Here is a 20,245-nt window from a genome sequence, read left to right as displayed (position 1 = left end):
GCCAAAACAGAGTCCAACAGTGTAATTCCAAGATGCTCATATCAGACAATGCTCTAAAAAGGAACGCTGTTTATGTTAACTCAGTCTTCTGGATTTCTAAAATACATGTTCTATTTCCCACGAATGATATTAAAATTCCTATAAAATACATTCTTCATTTTTTTAAATTAATGTTAACAGACTCAAATAGTATATTACAGTGACAGCAAATCAATTACTTTATGTTTCTTGACTGAAACTAGAAAGTACATCATTCCAAAGGGAAGCACCAATTGCAGAAAGTAAAACTGATGTGACACATCTAATCTTAAAACACCGTGGTATCCAATAGCAAAGACTTGGAATCAACCCAAATGTCCATCAGTGACAGACTGGATTAAGAAAATGTGGCACATATACACCATGGAATACTATGCAGCCATAGAAAAGGATGAGTTTGTGTCCTTTGTAGGGACATGGATGCAGCTGGAAACCATCATTCTCAGCAAACTATCGCAAGAACAGAAAACCAAATACCACATGTTCTCACTCATAGCACTCATAGGTGGGAATTGAACAATAAGATCACTTGGACACAGGAAGCGGGGAGGAACATCACACACTGGGTCCTATTGTGGGGAGTGGGGAGGGATAGCATTATGAGATAGACGAGTTCATGGGTGCAGCACACCAACTTGGCACATGTATACATATGTAACAAACCTGCACGTTGTGCACATGTACCCTAGAACTTAAAGTATAATAATAAAAAAAAACACCGTGGTATCATAAACCCCGACATATAACTATAGAAGAGAGTCTCAAACTGCCTGAGGACTTCTATCCTAATATTTTTATGGTAGCCTACCAAAATTCATTCTTCAAATAAGAATAGGAATATGCCCATATATCCATATATTGTAAACATAGCTGGCTACATACATATTCATATTTTATACTTGGAAGTTAGCTCTAGAAGCATGTCTAATGTTACAGAGACCTTAGTAAAAAGATAAAGTACAGTTGATAATAATCTTAGGAAAACATAAAAATAAATAAGAACATAAAATGTAAGCATGCAGCATGTTTTATAACATAATTTAGAAATATGTTTAAGTAAATTTAGCAGTAAGTTTTTCATTCACTCATGGAAATGTTTCATCTGCAACTTATTGAAGTATTCAGAAAAATATTTCATATTAACTTGAAATTAAAATACAAATTCCTAAGGGAATTTGACTACTGAGGTCAAAAATGAATTTGAAATTCTTTTTTTTTTTTGAGATGGAGTCTCGCTCTGTCACCCAGGCTGGAGTGCAGTGGCGGGATCTCAGCTCACTGCAAGCTCCGCCTCCCGGGTTTACACCATTCTCCTGCCTCAGCCTCCCGAGTATCTGGGACTACAGGCGCCGCCACCTCGCCCGGCTAGTTGTTTGTATTTTTTAGTAGAGACGGGGTTTCACCGTGTTAGCCAGGATGGTCTGCGATCTCCTGACCTAGTGATCCGCCTGTCTTGGCCTCCCAAAGTGCTGGGATTACAGGCTTGAGCCACCGCACCAGCCGAATTTGAAATTCTTGAGGTAAAGTGGCTTGTAAGATTTTTCTTCTAGATGAGTTTTAATAAATAAAACATTTCTAAAAGTACAAAAGTACACTGTGGTCTTGTCCTTACAAAAAATCTCCTAAATTTAATGTTCTTTGAAAAATGCACAACTCTTAGTGACTGCGTTAGTCTGGATTCTTCATAGATGTAGAACCAATAGAATGTGTGCATATATTTGTGTGTGTGTGTGTGTGTGTGTGTGTGTGTGTATACAGATTAATTTTGAAGCCTGTCAAGTCTAAATCTGCAGTGTGGCCCAGGAGACTTGAGACCAAGGAGAGCTGCTGGAGAGCTTCCAGGCTGGCAGCTTAGAGACCCAAACAGCCAACGGTACAAATTAAATCCGGGAGCAGAGCGCCATCAAATACCCTCTTGCTTAGGAAGGTCTATTCTTCTTTTCTGTTTTGGCTGTTAACTGATTGGTTTTCTTATACAAAATTACATTGTTAGTAGTTTTTCAAGACGGTAGACTGAAAGTTTTGTTAGTGTGCATCTCCCACTTGGAAAGACCAAATAATGCAGAGACATGCTATGAACTTTCTTCCAAGAAGCAACACAGGAACTTAACAGGAAAACTGAATGAAACCACAGACCCTTTGAAAGAAGTGGTGGCTGCAGCCTTCACCATGAGCCAGGTGGAAAACCATGAGTCTCCAGCACGAGGGTGGCAGGAACTGCATCAGGTATATGCACTCTCACTGGGGAACATGGCAATCCAGGCCACGGAGGAAGGCCTTAACCCTACCGAGCACTGGAGCTGACCTACTGAGCAATGGGGAGTACATGAGAAGGAGCAGCATCAGGACATGCTTTGCATGCACTCCCAGTCATCAGTAGGGATGGGGAAAGCCATTCCTGATCCTATGGCACGGAGGACTTTGCAGAGGTCAGCCAGCTAACTCACATGGCTGTCACTGGTTAAGAGAAGCTCCTAACTGAGATTTGTGATATAAACCTGATTGAAGATGAAACTCCTTGTCCAGAACTGAGGCACAAGTAGAAAGTTTGCTCAAGCCTTGGGCACAGGAGCTGGGTGTCCCTGCTTCATGGGACAAATGGGAAGGACATGGCCTGAAAGCCATGGTTTGTCTCCCTCAGGAAGGCCTTGTGTTATTTTGAGTTCTGAGCGCAGGCTGCCTGAAACTCAGGTAGTTGCTGCAGGTGGAATACTGCAGGTGTGAGGGCTGACTTGCCACATGTGTGGGAGCTGGGTGGGGCTTACTACTGCCTGCTACTCCCCACTGCCCGCTACTCCCCACTGCCCGCTACTCCCCACTGCCCATGTGGACTCTTCTGTTCAGCAGAAGCAGCTGTAATCCTCACCGAAGCATCACCCTAGTGGCCGTGGAACTGCCATCCAATCCCCATTGGGGTGGCTGCTTGTGCCCATACATGGGCAACCAGGGTGCAGACTTGCCTGAACCAGCCCTCACCTAGCTTCGCCCCTCTACCCAGCCTCTTAACTGAATAAAAGAACAGAGACTTTTGGGAGGTCTATGGCCATGCCCATTGCCTGAAACACCAGAGTACCTTCTCTGGGTAACATAAGGCAAGCAGAAAGATCACTGCTACCACCGCAGCTGATACACAACCTCCTGTGTGGAGGCTGATCAACACAGTACATTATGGCATCTACAGGCAGAGCAACACAGCATCCTGGAGGGACTAAAATTTGTGTGACCTCAGCTATCAATATTGCCTGCATCACTCTGGCTAACCAGAGGGTCCTGTGTCTGTCCATGTGACCTGTTCATTACTACAACTGGCATCTGAGAAAGTCAAAACACTAAAGTTATTTATAACCAAGCAGATCTTACAGAGTCTACATCACTCTCCTACCACCCCATCAGATCTTGTGCTGATACCTGCTGCTGGGAGACTTGAGGACATCACATTGCTAGATCACTTGCAGACATTCCCCAGAACCAGCCTGGTGTGTAGCAGCCACACTGGGTGCCTAAACCCAGAGAAGAAGTAGAATTCACAGTAGTCTGTCCCTGAGGGACTCTTACTCTTAGGGGAACAGGAAGTGCACCATATCAAGAGAGTACCCTATGAGACAAAGGAATCCAGATGGCAGGCCTTGGGTCTCAGACTTTCTACTTGTGATAAATTGCAGCAGAGGGACCAGTGCAGTGCTTGACTCAGTGGGGAAAGCCTGTAGCTCTATCTCAACAGTCAGGCAGCCCTGGTGCTTGTGAAGGGTCTGGAGAGGGGTCTTCTCCCTCTCACCTACCATTGTGGACACAGCTGGAGCCTCTCCCAAAGGAGCTCAGTGCAGGTGCACCTGTAGCATTTTGGAACACTTCAGGGTAATTGCATCCCCACAGGAGGAGTGCCCTCCAGGTTAAGGCTACCTGAGAGCTAGAGTCACAGTCCCTCTCTACATGCAACATCAGCATTCCTGCAGATGAAAAGAGATGCTGGTCTGATCTGAATAACCAGAACACTGAATTTGTGACTCATGTGATGTGGAGCCCACCATAGCTCAAGGAGGCCAGCCTGCCTCTGTGGACTCCTCCTCTGGGGACAGGGCGCAGCTAAACAAAAAGCAGCAGAAACCTCAGCAGAGGTAAATGCCCCTGTCTGACAGCTTTGAAGAGAGCAGTGGATCACCCAGCACAGAGGTTGAGATCTGAGAATGGACAGACTGTCTGCTCAAGTGGGTCCCTGACCCTTAAGTAGCTTAACTGGGAGACATCCCCCACTAGGTGCAGATCGACACCTGACAAGGCAGGGTACACACCTGAAACAAAGCTTCCAGTGCAAGAATCAGACAGCAACACTCGCTGTTCAGCAATATTCTATCTTTTGCAGCCTCCACTGCTGATACCCAGGAAAACAGGGTCTGGAGTGGACCTCAAGCAAACTCCAACAGACCTACAGCTGAGGGTCCTGACTCTTAGAAGGAAAACTAACAAACAGAAAGGAGACCCACACCAAAACCCCATCAGTATGTCACCATCATCAAAGACCAAAAGCAGATAAAACACAAAGATGGGGAAAAAGCAGTGCAGAAAAGCTGGAAATTCAATAAATAAGAGCACATCTCCCCTTCCAAAGGAATGCAGCTCATTGCCAGCAACAGAAGAAAGCTGGATGGAGAATGACTTTGATGAGGTGAGAGACGAAGGCTTCAGTCCATCAAACTTCTCTGAGCTAAAAGAAGAACTATGTAACCAGCGCAAAGCAACTAAATACCTTGGAAAAAGAATGGATGAATGGATAACTAGAATAATCAATGCAGAGAAGACCTTAAAAGAGCTGATAGAGGTGAAAACCATAACATAAGAACTACGTGACAAAATGTACAAGCTACAGTAACTGACTCGATCAACTGGAAGAAAGAGTATCAGTGATTGAAGATCAAATGAATGAGATGAAGTGAGAAGAGAAATGTGGAGAAACAAGAGTAAAAAGAAATGAACAAAGCCTCCAAGAAATATGGGGTTATGTGAAAAGACCAAATCTACATCTGATTGGTGTGCCTGAAAATGATGGGGAACATGGAACCAAGTTGGAAAACACTCTGCAGGATATCATCCAGGAGAACTTCCCCAACCTAGTAAGGCAGGCCAACATTCAAATTCAGGAAATACAGAGAACACCACAAAGATACTCCTGGAGAAGAGCAACTCCAAGACACATAATTGTCAGATTCACCAAAGTTGAAATGAAGGAAAAAATGTTAAGGGCAGGCAGAGAGAAAGGACAGGTTACACCCAAAGGGAAGCCCATCAGACTAACAGCAGATCTCTCAGCAGAAACTCTCCAAGCCAGAAGAGAGTAGGGGCCAATATTCAACATTCTTAAAGAAAAGAATTTTCAACCCAGAATTTCATATCCAGCCAAACTAAGTTTCATAAGTGAAGGAGAATAAAATCCTTTACAGACAAGCAAATGCTTAGAGATTTTGTCACCACCAGGCCTGCCCTAGAAGAGTTCCTGAAGGAAGCCTTAAACATGGAAAGGAACAACAGGTACCAGCCATTGCAAAAAACATGCCAAAATGTAAAGTCCATTGATGCTAGGAAGAAACTGCATCAACTAACAAGCAAAATAACCAGCTAATATAATGACAGGATCAAGTTCACATATAACAGTATTAATCTTAAATGTAAATGGAGTAAATGGTCCAATTAAAAGACATAGACTGGCAAATTGGATAAAGAGTCAAGATCCATCAGTTTGCTGTATTCAGGAGACCCATCCCACATGCAGAGACATACATAGACTCAAAATAAAGGGATGGAGGAAGATTTACCAAGCAAATGGAGAACAAAAAAATGCAGCAGTTGCAATCCTAGTCTCTGATAAAAGAGACTTTAAACCATCAAAGATCAAGAGAGACAAAGAAGGCCATTACATAATAGTAAAGGGATCAATTCATCAGGAAGAGCTAACTATCCTAAATATATATACACCCAATACAGGAGCACCCAGATTCATAAAGCAAGTCCTTAGAGACTTACAAAGAGACTTAGACTCCCATACAATAATAATGGGAGACTGTAATACCCCACTGTCAACATTAGACAGATCAACGAGACAGAAAGTTAACAAGATATCCAGGAATTGAACTCAACTCTGCACCAAGCAGACCTAATAGACATCTACAGTACTTTCCACCCCAAATCAACAGAATATACATTCTTCTCAGCACCACATAGCACTTATTCCAAAATTGACCACATAGTTGGAAGTAAAGCACTCCTCAGCAAATGTACAAGAACAGAAATTATAACAAACTGTCTCTCAGACCACAGTGCAATCAAACTAGAACTCAGGACTAAGAAACTCAATCAAAACTGCTCAACTACATGGAAACTGAACAACCTGCTCCTGAATGACTACTGGGTACATAACGAAATGAAGGCAGAAATAAAGATGTTCTTTGAAACCAATGAGAACAAAGATACAACACTAGAATCTCTGGGACACATTTAAAGCAGTGTGTAGAGGGAAATTTATAGTACTAACTGCCCACAAACGAAAGTAGAAATTATCGAAAATTGACACCTTAACATAACAAAAGAACTAGAGAAGCAAGAGCAAACACATTTAAAAAGCTAGCAGAAGGCAAAAAATAACTAAGATTAAAGCAGAACTGAAGGAGATAGAGACACAAAAAACCCTCCAAAAAAATCAATGAATCCAGGAGTTGGTTTTTTGAAAAGATCAACAAAATTGATGGAATGCTAATAAGACTAATAGAGAAGAAAAGAGAGAAGAATCAAATAGAGGCAATAAAAAATGATAAAGGGGATATCACCACCGACCCCACAGAAATACAAACTACCATCAGAGAATACTATAAACACCTCTATTCAAATAAACTAGAAAGTCTAGAAGAAATGGATAATTTCCTGGACACTTACACACTTCCAAGACTAAACCAGGAAGAAGTTGAATCCCTGAATAGACCAATAGCAGGCTTTGAAATTGAGGCAATAATTAATCGCCTACCAAGCAAAAAAAGTCCAGGACCAGACGGATTCACTGCCAAATTCTACCAGAGGTACGAAGAAGAGTTGGTACCATTCCTTCTGAAACTATTCTAAATCAACAGAAAAAGAGGGAATCCTCCCCTAACTCATTTTACGAGGCCAACATCATCCTGATACCAAAGCCTGACAGAGATACAACAAAAAAAGAGAATTTTAGACCAATATCCCTGATGAACATCGATGCAAAAATCCTCAATAAAATACTGGCAAACCAAATCCAGCAGCACACCAAAAACATTATCCACCATGATCAAGTGGGCTTCATCCCTGGGATGCAAGGCTGGTTCAACACATGAAAATCAATAAACATAATCCAGCATATAAACAGAACCAAAGACAAGAACCACATGATTATCTCAATAGATGCAGAAAAGGCTTTTGACAAAATTCAACAGCCCTTCATGCTAAAAACGCTCAATAAATTCGGTATTGATGGAACATATCTCAAAATAATAAGAGCTATTTATGACAAACCCACAGCCAATATCATACTGAATGGGCAAAAACTGGAAAAATTCCCTTTGAAAACTAGCACAAGACAGGGATGCCCTCTCTCACCACTCCTATTCAACATAGTGTTGGAAGTTCTGGCTAGGGCAATCAGGCAAGAAAAAGAAATAAAGGGTATTCAGTTAGGAAAAGAAGAAGTCAAATTGTCCCTCTTTGCAGATGACATGATTGTATATTTAGAAAACCCCATCGTCTCAGCCCAAAATCTCAAGCTGATAAGCAACTTCAGCAAAGTCTCAGGATACAAAATCAATGTGCAAAAATCACAAGCATTCTTATACACCAGTAACAGACAAACAGCCAAAACATGAATGAACTTCCACTCACAATTGCTTCAAAGAGAATAAAATACCTAGGAATCCAACTTACAAGGGATGTAAAGGACCTCTTCAAGGAGAACTATAAACCACTGCTCAGTGAAATCAAAGAGGACACAAACAAATGGAGGAACATACCATGCTCATGGATAGTAGGAATCAATATCGTAAAAATGGCCATACTGCCCAAGGTAATTTATAGATTCAATGCCATCCCCATCAAGCTACCAATGAATTCTTCACAGAATTGGAAAAAACTGCTTTAAAGTTCATATGGAACCAAAGAAGACCCCACATTGCCAAGACAATCCTAAGTCAAAAGAACAAAGCGGGAGGCATCACACTACCTGACTTCAAACTATACTACAAGGCTACAGTAACCAAAACAGCATAGTACTGGTACCAAAACAGAGATATAGACCAATGGAACAGAACAGAGTCCTCAGAAATAATACCACACATCTACAGCCATCTGATCTTTGACAAACCTGACAAAAACAAGAAATGGGAAATGGATTCCCTATTTAATAAATGGTGCTGGGAAAACTGGCTAGCCATAAGTAGAAAGCTGAAACTGGGTCCTTTCCTTGCTCCTTATGTGAAAATTAATTCAAGATGGAATAGAGACTTAAATGTTAGACCTAATACCATAAAAACCCTAGAAGAAAACCTAGGTAATACCATTCAGGACATAGGCATGGGCAAGGACTTCATGTCTAAAACACCAAAAGCAATGGTAACAAAAGCCAAAATTGACAAATGGGATCTAATTAATCTAAAGAGCTTCTGCACAACAAAAGAAACTACCATCACAGTGAACAGGCAACCTACAGAATGGGAGAAAATTTTGCAATCTACTCATCTGACAAAGAGCTAATATCCAGAACCTATGAAGATCCGGTCACTGCACTCCAACCTGGGCGACAGAGCGAGATTCCGTCTCAAAAATAAAATAAAAATAAAAATAAAAATAAAAAATTTACAAGAAAAAAACAAACAACCCCATCCAAAAGTGGGCAAAGGATATGAGCAGACACTTCTCAAAACAAGACATTCATTCAGCCAACAGACACACGGAAAAATGATCATTACTCGCCATCAGAGAAATGCAAATCAAAACCACAATGAGATACCATCTCACACCAGTTAGAATGGCAATCATTAAAAAATCAGGAAATGGTCGGGCACGGTGGCTCAAGCCTGTAATCCCAGCAGTTTGGGAGGCCAAGATGGGTGGATCACAAGGTCAGGAGATCGAGAGCATCCTGGCTAACATGGTGAAACCCCATCTCTACTAAAAATACAAAAAACTAGCCAGGCATGGTGGCAGGTGCCTGTAGTCCCAGCTACTTGGGAGGCTGAGGCGGGAGAATGGCATAAATCCAGGAGGCGGAGCTTGCAGTGAGCTGAGATCCGGTCACTGTACTCCAGCATGGGCGACAGAATGAGACTCCATCTCAAAAAAAATAAAAAATAAAAATAAAAATAAAAAATCAGGAAACAACAGGTGCTGGAGAGGATGTGGAGAAATAGGAACACTTTTACATTGTTGGTGGGACTGTAAACTAGTTCAGCCATTGTGGAAAACAGTGTGGTGATTCCTCAAGGATCTAGAACTAGAAATACCATTTGACCCAGCCATCCTATTACTGAGGACATATCCAAAGGATTATAAGTCATGCTGCTATAAAGACACATGCACACATATGTTTATTGCAGCCCCCACAACCGCTGACTCCAGCCAGTCCACAAATTCTGAGCCTCCCAATCTACAGAACACTAGGTAGAACCCTATCGCCCATGCAAAGCAGAATTAATGTGCAGTCATCATCACTTCTACCCACCCAGAGTGGCCTTATGTTCTGGGAAGTATGCACTGGCAGGCAGGCCTCAGTGAACACGGGCCTCAGACATGCATCAGTGCTACAACAGCTTCAGTGGTCACAGGATATTATCTGAGACCCACTCCAATTCCAGTGTCCATGGGATTACAGCATTGCACAGCACCAGTCATGGCAGTCCCAGGCTTAGGGCACCACCTAGAGCTGCACTGCCCACAGCAATCTAGAGCTTAGGGACAACAGACAACCTGCTCTAAATCTCTAGACAGGCTTACAACTAAAGAATGTTTCAGGACAAAACAAATCTGCAAAGACAGGAATAATACCTATTAGATGCATGACTACAGAAGCATGCATGACTACAGAAGCAAGAAAAATCAAGAAAGCATACATCACCAAACAAACAAATGGAGATGTATAAATTTCCTAACAAAGAATTTGAAATAACAGTTTTAGGGAAGCCCAGAAAACTTCAGGAAAATACACAGAAACCATTGAAACAAATGACAAAACCAATATGACCAGAATGATAAACTTAGCAAATATTGAAATAACTTAAAAAATCTAACAAATTCTAAAGCTGAAAAATATAATGAACAAAATGTAAATTGCAGTTGAGACCATCAACAGCAGAATGGATCCAGCTAAAGAATCTGTGAACTCAAATCCAGGTTATATGAAAATAGAGAAGAGGAAAAATGAAAAATAAAGGAAACTTATGACATTTATGGGACAGCAACAAAACAGCACATTTTTGAGTCATTGAAGGAGAGGGAAGAAAATGATAGAGGGGTAGAAAGCTTATATAAAAGAAATAGAAAAGTTTTCAAACCTAGAAAAAGATGTATATAACCATGTACAGTGAGTTGAAAAGTAACCAATCAGGTTCAATCCAAACAAAACTACCCCTAAGACATATTATAATCAAACCATCAAAACTCAGAGGGAAGCTTCTCTGTATTGGTGGCAGTAGGTAAGGCTTTTCTAGCTCCTTACTTCCACTCTATCCCCTGAGTTCCACCTGCACTGACTCGAGGTAGAGTATGCAGCTAGACTAGAGCGATTGGGATGAGCTTACAAAGTCAAGAGAGAAGCCTATCGTTCCTTGCTCACCCATAGATTATGTACCGTTACTCAAGGCTGGCTGTATTTATTAGAGAAGAGAAAGTCTTCTTGTATTATATATGAGCTGAATTATTGCTTATCTGAGAATTACCAGAAAAGTTTCCACCCAAGACAGGAAAAGAGAATAGAGCCAATATTTTGGGATTTCCAGAGCAATGAAGAGAAAAGAAAATCTACTGTGTTAGTATTGCCCCTAACCAACCATACTTTTGTCTTTCCTAGGAAGCGATACTCACAACAATGGAGATTAGCAATTCCTGAAGAACAAATAACACTGAACAGAGCTGAGCTTCAAAGCACACTGAGAAATGGTTAAAGCAGGTATAGAGAGAAAACTGGAATTTTGTCTATGCTTATCATCTAGCTTCAAGGAGAAAGACAGTTGGGTTCAGCTATTTCAAAACAATGGTTAGAAACTACTTAATAAAAAGTTCTTAAGCTTTTTACTATTTATGTATTGGTTTATTTATTCATTTTGAGATGGAGTTGCTCTGTCCCCCAGGCTGGAGTGCAGTGGCACGCTATCTGCTCACTGCAATCTCTGCCTCCCAGGCTCAAGCGATTCTCTTGCATCAGCCTCCCAAGTGCTGGGATTGCAGGTGGCCACCACCATTCCTGGCTAATTTTTGTATTTTTAGTAGAGAAGGGATTTCACCCTGTTGGCCAAGCTGGTTTCAAACACCTGACCTCAAGTGATCCACCTTCCTCAGCCTCCCAAAGTGATGGGATTATAGGCCTGAGCCACTGTGCCTGGCTCTTACTCTTTTTATGAGAAAACTAATAATTCAAATTAAATTGAACCAAATGGTTTTCTCATAAGATGGAGCAACGTTCTGCATGCTGGAAAATGAGATGCTCTTGGAGTCTTTGCATCTTGGCCCTCTACTATTGTTTTCCACATTGATATTTATATGTTCTGTTTAGAGACTTGATGTGTTCCCAGAACTTTCTGAAGAGCCCCACCACATCCCTTCTTTCTCAGGAGGTAGATGGGGGGGGGGGTTTAGCATGGGAGTGAGTACAGTGCAAAATACAGATACAGCTTGTTCCTGCTCAGGGCTGTGGGAGAAACCCTGTGTCATGCATATTTAAACACACAGTTCCTAAGTAAAGACCACTGAAAGATGGGAGGACCAAGTGGCCAAAGCTTTGTTCCTACTTTAGGGGGATTTCATATGCAGGACTGAGGAAGATGAGGTATGAGAAGCCATAAGTCCAAGCTGAAACAGATAAGAAGTAGAGAGCCACAGGCCAAGATCAAATGGTAACAAGGAGAGAGTCTGCATTTGAACCAGGCAGTCTGACTCAGGGTCCGCACGTCTTCTCAACCATGGATGACCACCACAGACACCTTGTTCCTTTCTTATCCCCCATATTCTGGCTTGTCTCTTGCCATGTACACTTCCCCTTAGGCTCCACACCTGGGGCCACCTGCCCCCACGATCCTGTTCCCGTATCTCACCTTGACTGAGAGCCAAGCCAGGAATGAAGCATCTGAAATAATGTTGAGGAGAAAAGCTGAAGTGAGTGGAGAAGGACATCACTTTGTGTCCTTTACTTTCCGTGGGCCACTGCCTGTCTCCCAGTCTAGACCCTACCTACAGGTGAGGGCTCCAGCACAGCTCATCTCTGCATTGTCTCCGTGTAGAACCCATATCCCTGCTCAGATTAAATATACGAAATCCCCTGGGTGTAGACTTGGGGGCCTGTGGAAATGAATCTCTCATAAACTGCTGAAGGGTACAAATTAACACAGCTTGAGAGAAGTGGCCTGGAGTGAGCTTCACTTCACACTAAGCCAGGACCAGATTATTAGTCCCAACAAAATAGTTTGTTTATAGTCCCTCTCGTGGACTCCAGAAGAGGAAGACGGAAGATAGGAGGCAGGACTGACTTGCAGCTCCCACTCGGATGGACAGAGCAGCATGTGGAGATTCACACTGTGGACTTTTGCACCAAGAACTACCATAGGACATACCAGGAAAGCCAAGAGAATCCAAACACCCTTTGACACTGCAGGCTCTGTGCCAAAAACTGAGCATCAAAATGTGTGAAAGTGTAAAAGGGGGCTGCTCCACCCTCAGACACACATCCTCCCTGGGGAACCTGAAGGTCCAGATGGTGTGAAAATGATTTAATCTTACGTGGAGCTGAAATGAATTTAGAGAGCCAAGCAAAATACACAGGTAAGGGAAGCAACAACAAGAGCTATGCAGGCACTCTTGGCCCCCAGGGAAGCCATCTCTGACTTTGCCTTGCAGGGGTCCTTTGGGAGGACTGCCAGTGGAATTGGGGAAGGACCACAAGAAGGAACTTTCAGATCAATTTTGTAATAATCTTGACTAATGTGAAGTTTCCTGGACAGAACCTGGGGAGGGGAAACTTGGGGTGCAGACACAAGCACAGAAGCTGAGGCAGACAGAGAGGCATGAAACCTAAAAGCCCTGCTTGCTTTCTTAATGAGGGGCTTGTAGACTGGGGCAAGTTCTCAGCCCTGCTCACCAGCTACCTGGAAAAAAACTCAGTGCTACTGGGGGCACAAAGTGGAGGTGAGACTGGCCTTTTGTGCTGCGTGGGAGCTGGGTGAAGCCTGTAACTGCTGGTTTCCCCCACTTCCCTGGTGACCTGCATGACACAGCAGAGGCAGTCATAACCCCCTTGGGAACATAACTCCATCAGTCTGAGGACCACACCCCAGTCCCACACAGCAGCCAAGGCAAGCCCTGCCTCAGGAGAGTCTCAGCTCAGACACCCCAATTCCACACAGCCGCCAAGGCAAGCCCCACCCAAGGACAGTCTGAGCTCAGACATGCCTAACACTGCCCCCACCTCATGGCCTTCCTCTACTCACCCTGGGAGCCAAAGATAGTCTCATGGGAGCTCTGAGGTCCGGCCCATTGCCTAAGAAATCTGCATACTTACCCAGGTAACCCTAAGGCAAGCTTGTATCTTCCCCACACTACTGCAGCTGATGCACTTTTGAAAGAATCAACTGCTGGCTGGAGACCAACCAGCACACTTATCAAAAATACAGCCAAGGACCCTCACAGGGTCCACTTCACTCCCCTGCTACCTCCACCACAGCATGTGCTGGTATCCATGGCTGAGAGACCTGAAGACAGATCACACTACAAGGCTCTCTGTGGACACTGTCCAGCACCAGCCCAGAGCCCAGTAGCTTTGCTGGGTGGTTAGATGTGGAAGAGAAATAACAATCTCTGCCCTTTGGTTCTCAGGAACCCCATCGCTAGAAGAAGGGGTAGATACCACATCAAGGGAGCACCCCACGGGACAAAAGAATCTCAACAGCAGCCCTTTAGCCCCAGATCTTCCCTCTCACATAGTTTACCCAAATGAGCAAAATCCAGGAAAACTATTCTGAAAATGTGACGAAACAAGGTTTTCTGACACCCCCAAAAGGTCACACTAGCTCACTAGCAATGGATCCAACCAACGAGAAATCCCTGAATTGCCAGAGAAAGGATTCATAAGGTCAATTATTAAATTCTTCAAAGAAGCACCAGAGGAAGGTGATTACCCACTTAAATAAAATTTTAAAAATGTTACAAGACATGGATGGAAAAAATCTCCAGAGAAATAAAATACAATCACAACTTCTGGAAATCAAGGACACAGAGAAAAATGCAAAAATTTGTGTACGTGTTTTTGAGACGGAGTCTCGCTCTGTGGCCCAGGCTGGAGTGCAGTGGCCGGATCTCAGCTCACTACAAGCTCCACCTCCCAGGTTCCCGCCATTCTCCTGCCTCAGCCTCCTGAGTAGCTGGGACTACAGGCGCCGCCACCTCTCCCGGCTAGTTTTTTGTATTTTTTTTAGTAGAGACGGGGTTTCACCGTTTTAGCCAGGATGATCTCGATCTCCTGACCTCGTGATCCACCCGTCTCGGCCTCCCAAAGTGCTGGGATTACAGGTTTGAGCCACCGCACCCGTACTTCTTTAGATATATTTATAACAAACCAAAGATGCATGGAATCAGGATAAATTCAGAAATAATTACACAAGATTCCATATGGTAGAGATGAGAAATTAGATTTTGCTTATGTTCAAGTGGGAGAACACCCATTTCAAACACCCAAGATTATAGAAGGATGAAAAATTTTAACTTTAAGCTGCTGAGAGAAGCTTGAAAATATTTAATTCTGACATTTGATATTCTTTATAACCACATTATTAATTACTCAGATGGTATTTATGAATGAAGGCAAGTCATTAACATACAAAAACCCCAAAGTACAAGGAAACAATTTTTTTTAAAAAGCCTTTAAGACTGAGTCTCACTCTGTCATCCAGGCTGGAGTGCAGTGGCACAATCTCATTGCAACCTCTGCCTCCCGGGTTCAAGTGATCCTCCTGCCTCAGCCTCCCAAGTAGCTGGGACTACAGATGCATGCCTTCACGCCCTGTTAATTTTTGTATTTTTAGTAGAGACAGGGTTTCACCATGTTGGCCAGGCTTGTCTGGAACTCCTGCCTTCAAGTGATCTGCCTGCTGTGTCCTCCCCCAAAGTGCTGGGATTACAGCCATGAGCCACCGTTCCCCCACTGATTAGGTTAATTCAACTGCTTTGTCTTCAAGCTCTGTTTTTTTTTTTTTTTTTTAAATGCCAGTACCATCCTGTTTCGGTGTTTAATAGCTTTGTAGTATATCGGATAGTATGATGCCTATAGATCCATTCATTTTGCTCAGAATTGCCTTGGATATTTGGAGTCTTTTTTGCTTCCATATGAACTTCAGGATTGTTTTCTCTATTTCAGGGAAGAATGTCTTTTGTATTTGGATAGTGATTGATTTAATTCTGTAGCTCTCTTTAGGTAGATGGATATTTTAATGGTATCAGTTCTTCTAATCCACGAACACAGGGAATCTTTCCATTTGTTTGTGATCTCTCCAATTTGAGTTTTATAGTTTTTCTTGTAGAAGTCTTTCACTTCCTTGGTTAAATTTTTTCTGATTTACTTTAGCTTTTGTAAATGGGATTGCCTTATTTCACTTTCAGGTGGTTCACTGTTGGCATATATAAATTCTACTAATTTTGTATGTTGATTTTGTGTCTTGCAAATTTACTGAATTCATTTATCAGTTCTAACAGTCTTTGCTGGTGTCTTTAGGATTTTTTAATACATGACCTTGTCACATCTGTAAACTGGGAAAATTTGACTTCCTTCTTTCCAATCTGGAGGCTTTTGTTTCTTTCTTTTACCTAATTTCTCTGGTTAAGACCAGACACAACTTCTTTTTCTCTTTTTTCTCTCCTGAATTCTTGTGAATTCAGGATGTTATTCTTGTTTTTGAATAGTTTCTATTTGTACTTCTGTGGCTGTGTATGAATGATGCCGGAGGATCTTCTATTCATCTATCTTGTTGCTGTAACTCCTGAGTCTTTCTTGATGTTTAAAAATACAGTTTGCTGTTAGAGTATAGAAATTCTAGTTTATGTACATTGGGTTTATATCCTGAAACTTTCCTGAATTTGTTTATTAGGAAATAGTTTTTGTCGAAGTCTTTGGTTTTTTTAAAGTGTAATATTACTTTATTAGCAAACAGAAACCATATCACTTCTTCCTTTCCTGTTTACATTTTTATTTTCCTTACATAATTGCTTTGTCTGGGACTTCCAGTACTATGTTACATAAAAGTGGCAAGAGTGACCATTCTGGTCCTTTGCTGGATCTTAGAGAAAAAGCTTTCAACATTTCATTGTTAAGTATTGTGTCAGCTGTGGGTTTGTCATATGTGGGCTTTATTATGTTGAGATACATTTCTTGTATACCTAATTTGTTGAGAGTTTTGGAATTTTGTCAAATGCTTTTCTCCATCTAATCATACAAGTGTGTCATTCATTCTGTTAATGTGCTATGTGATGTTTATTAATTTGCATCTGTTGAAGCATCCTTGCATCCCTGAGATGAATCCCATTTGATCGTGGTGAATGCTTTTTGAAATGTGCTTTTAAAATTTCGTTTGCTACCTTTTTTTGAGGACTTTTACATTCATGTTCCCAAAGGATATTGACCTGTAGTTCCTTTTTTGTTCCCGTGTCCTTCTCTGGCTTTGGTATTAGGGTAATTCTGGCCTTGTAAAATGAATTTGGAAGTATTCCCACTTCAATTTTTTGGAAGGGTTTGAGAAGAATTGGTATTAGTTCTTTCAATTTTTGATAGAATTTTGCAGTGAGTCCATATTGTCCTGGGCTGCTATTTTCCTTTTTGGTGGGAGACTTTTATTACTACTTCATTGCATTATTCATTATTGGTTTGCTTAGATTTACTGTTTATAATTCAATCCTGATAGGTTTTATGTATCAATGAATTTATATCTTCCAGTTTATCTAATTTAGGCATGCAATTTTTCATAATCTTTTGCATTTCTGTGGCCTCAGTTGTAATGTTTCCTTTTTAAATTTCTGATTTACTTTAACCTTCTTAGTCTAGTTGATTTTGTTTTCACAAAACAACTCTTACATGTTTTTGCATTGGTTTTATCACTTATGTTGTTTCTTCTGATTATTAATCTACTAATTTGGGGTTTCTTTTTTTCTACTTAATTAAGGTACAACATTACCTTTTCTTATTTGAGGTCTTTCTTCTTTTTTGATGTAGCCCTTCATCGCTACAAACTTCTTTGATCTGCTTTCGCTGTGTCCTATAGGTTTTGGTATGTTGAATTTTCCATTTTCATTTGTCTCAAGCAACTTTTTATTTTCCCCATTAAATTTTTTCATTGACCCACCTATTGTTTAGGAGCATATTGTTTAATCACTATTTGTAAACTTTCAGATAATTCTTTCATTCATTTACAGTTTAAACTGCTGTGATCAGAAAAGATGCTTGATATTTTGATCTTCTTACATCTTTTCTATAGTCAAATATGTGATCTAACCTAGAAAATGTTTAATGTGCCATTGAGTATAATGTGAATTCTGCAGCTACTGAATAAAATGTTTTGCATATGCTTTTTCGGTCCATTGTCCTAGAGTGCAATTTAAAGCTGTTATTTCATCGTTGACTTCCTGTCTGGATAATCTTTCCATTGCTGAAAGTGGGGCATTGAAGTTTCTTATTTTATTGCTCTCTCTCCCCTTAGATCTATTAATAGTTAACTTTATATATTTAGGTGCTCTAATGTTTAGAGTGTATATAGTCACAATTATTATACACTTTTTGTTGAATTGGCTTTTTAATCATTATATAAGATCTTCTTTGTCTCGTTCTACAGTTCTGGACTTAAGCCTATTTTATCTGATGTAAGCATAGCTACTCCTGCTCTTTTCTGGTTACGACTTGCGTGGGATATCCTTTTTGACCACTTCACTTCAGTCTACATTTGTCCCTGCAGGTTAAAATAATCTGTTGAAGGTAGCATTCTTTATTCATTCTGCCACTGTGTCTTTTGATTGGACAATTTAATACATTTACATTCAAGATAATTTTTGATACATAGGGACTTAATACTATAATTTTTTTAGTTGTTTTCCAGTTATTTTGTAGAGTCTTTTTTCCTTCCTTCCCATCTTTTGGGGATAAGTGATGTTTTGTCTAGTGTCTATGTATTGATTCCTTGTTGTAAAAAAATTTCTCTACGTACTACAGGTTTTTGCTTCGTAGTTACAAGACTTAACAAAAATATTATAACAGGTTATTTTAAGCTGCTAAACAACTTAACTTCGAGCACAATAAAACTATAAAATCATTTTTCAAGAAATTTTGCTATATTGTTTCCTGTTACAAATGTTTTAAAGATAACCATAAAATATGTCTATAATTATAATCCAGCAAATTGAGAGTTGACACATGCTCTAACTCATCCAAGTTAGAGTATGCATTTTATATTGTCTGAGTTCAGGAAAAATATTAAAAACTAGTTCTCTCACATTTTTTTCCAAAACACTACAGAATCTTTGTTATAATCATAAAATAATTGGGTGTGGTGAGAGAAGAGGAATCTGTACATTTGAAACCACCTGATAATTCACTAGTTGGACATAGTCCATTAGCAAATTATAGGCATGCAGCTACCACAGTTGTACTTTTATGTAACAGGTTCAGCAGGCCCCACCTCCAATGTCCTCCTATCAGCCTATCCTGGTGTAAAGGCACAGTTGACTCCACTTAGATCAACGTCATTTAGATCACCATTCTCATTTACCTGGTCTCTATGTTTTTGGTCTTGCACATCTCCAATTGATTACCACACAAATAACATTTCCAAAACGCAAATCTGACCATTTCACTATTGTTTTTAAAACCCTGGGCCACACAAGGGCAGGAAAGGAGGCTAAAATGAAATAAGAAGGAAGGATCTCCTGGAGCATTGATCTCTTGCTTGGTGAGAGCCTGTCTTTGCCCATGCTGTGCTTTTCCCTTCAGCATGTCTCTGAGCACGTTTCCCTGGCTCCGCTATCACACACTCAGCTGAGGGTAACTCCTAGTCACTATTCATTCAGCACTGAGCCGCAGAGTCTCCTCTCAGCTCCTTGTTTGAACTCAGCTGTCACAGATGGAATTAGTGTGTCTTTATGAGCTGTACCCTTCACACAAGAGCATCAAAATGATTTATTACATTTGTTTGCATAAATTACATATATTTCTCCAATTCGTTGGAAAAAGTAGCCATGTGCTATTCCAAATTTAATCTTATTTAGCTATTTTTAATAAAGCACAAAATGTTTGTTGAATAAATGAAGGATTGAATGCTGATGCCGTCAACTCTCATTGTTTGTATAACAAGTTACATGTTTGAAATCTCAGCTCAGGAATCACCCTGGGCAGGTAACCTTCCCTAAAACTCCTTCCACTCAGGTGTAATATTTTTTCTGCAGTCCATTATGTGGTCTTACATCCTCGGTATACCATATGGCACTGAATATTTCAGAGGCAATATCGACTAGGTGCTGTCAGAATCAGACCATGCAGAAAAAGGTAGCCCTCAATAAGGACGTGATGACTGGATTTTCTAATTAGACACAATGAAATGAACATGATTTCTAAGATGTCATAATTCCACCAAGCAGAAAGGAGAATATTTTCAAAAAGGGAGAAAAGCCTGGTATTATTTGTAAATGATTTGAAATTTACAGAAAACTATCACAAATAAAAAATAGTACAATTAATACATATACACCCTTCACCTGGATCCACCTGTGGCAGCAACATTCAATTCATGACCTTTTTGCCTTTAAATATTTTATTATGCATTTCCTAAGGTTAAGGATTTTTTTTCACAAAATTAGAGAGCAGTCATCAACTTCCAAAAATGTTCCATTACTAAAACACAATCGTATAAGAATTTTGGGTGGACAAGGACAGTAAAATAGAGTTTCCACACAGTGGAAGAATTCCTCAACA

The sequence above is a fragment of the Macaca nemestrina genome, chromosome 1 (assembly GCF_043159975.1).
Source record: "Macaca nemestrina isolate mMacNem1 chromosome 1, mMacNem.hap1, whole genome shotgun sequence".
NCBI lineage: Eukaryota > Metazoa > Chordata > Mammalia > Primates > Cercopithecidae > Macaca > Macaca nemestrina.
Note: the sequence above shows the minus strand (reverse complement) of the source record.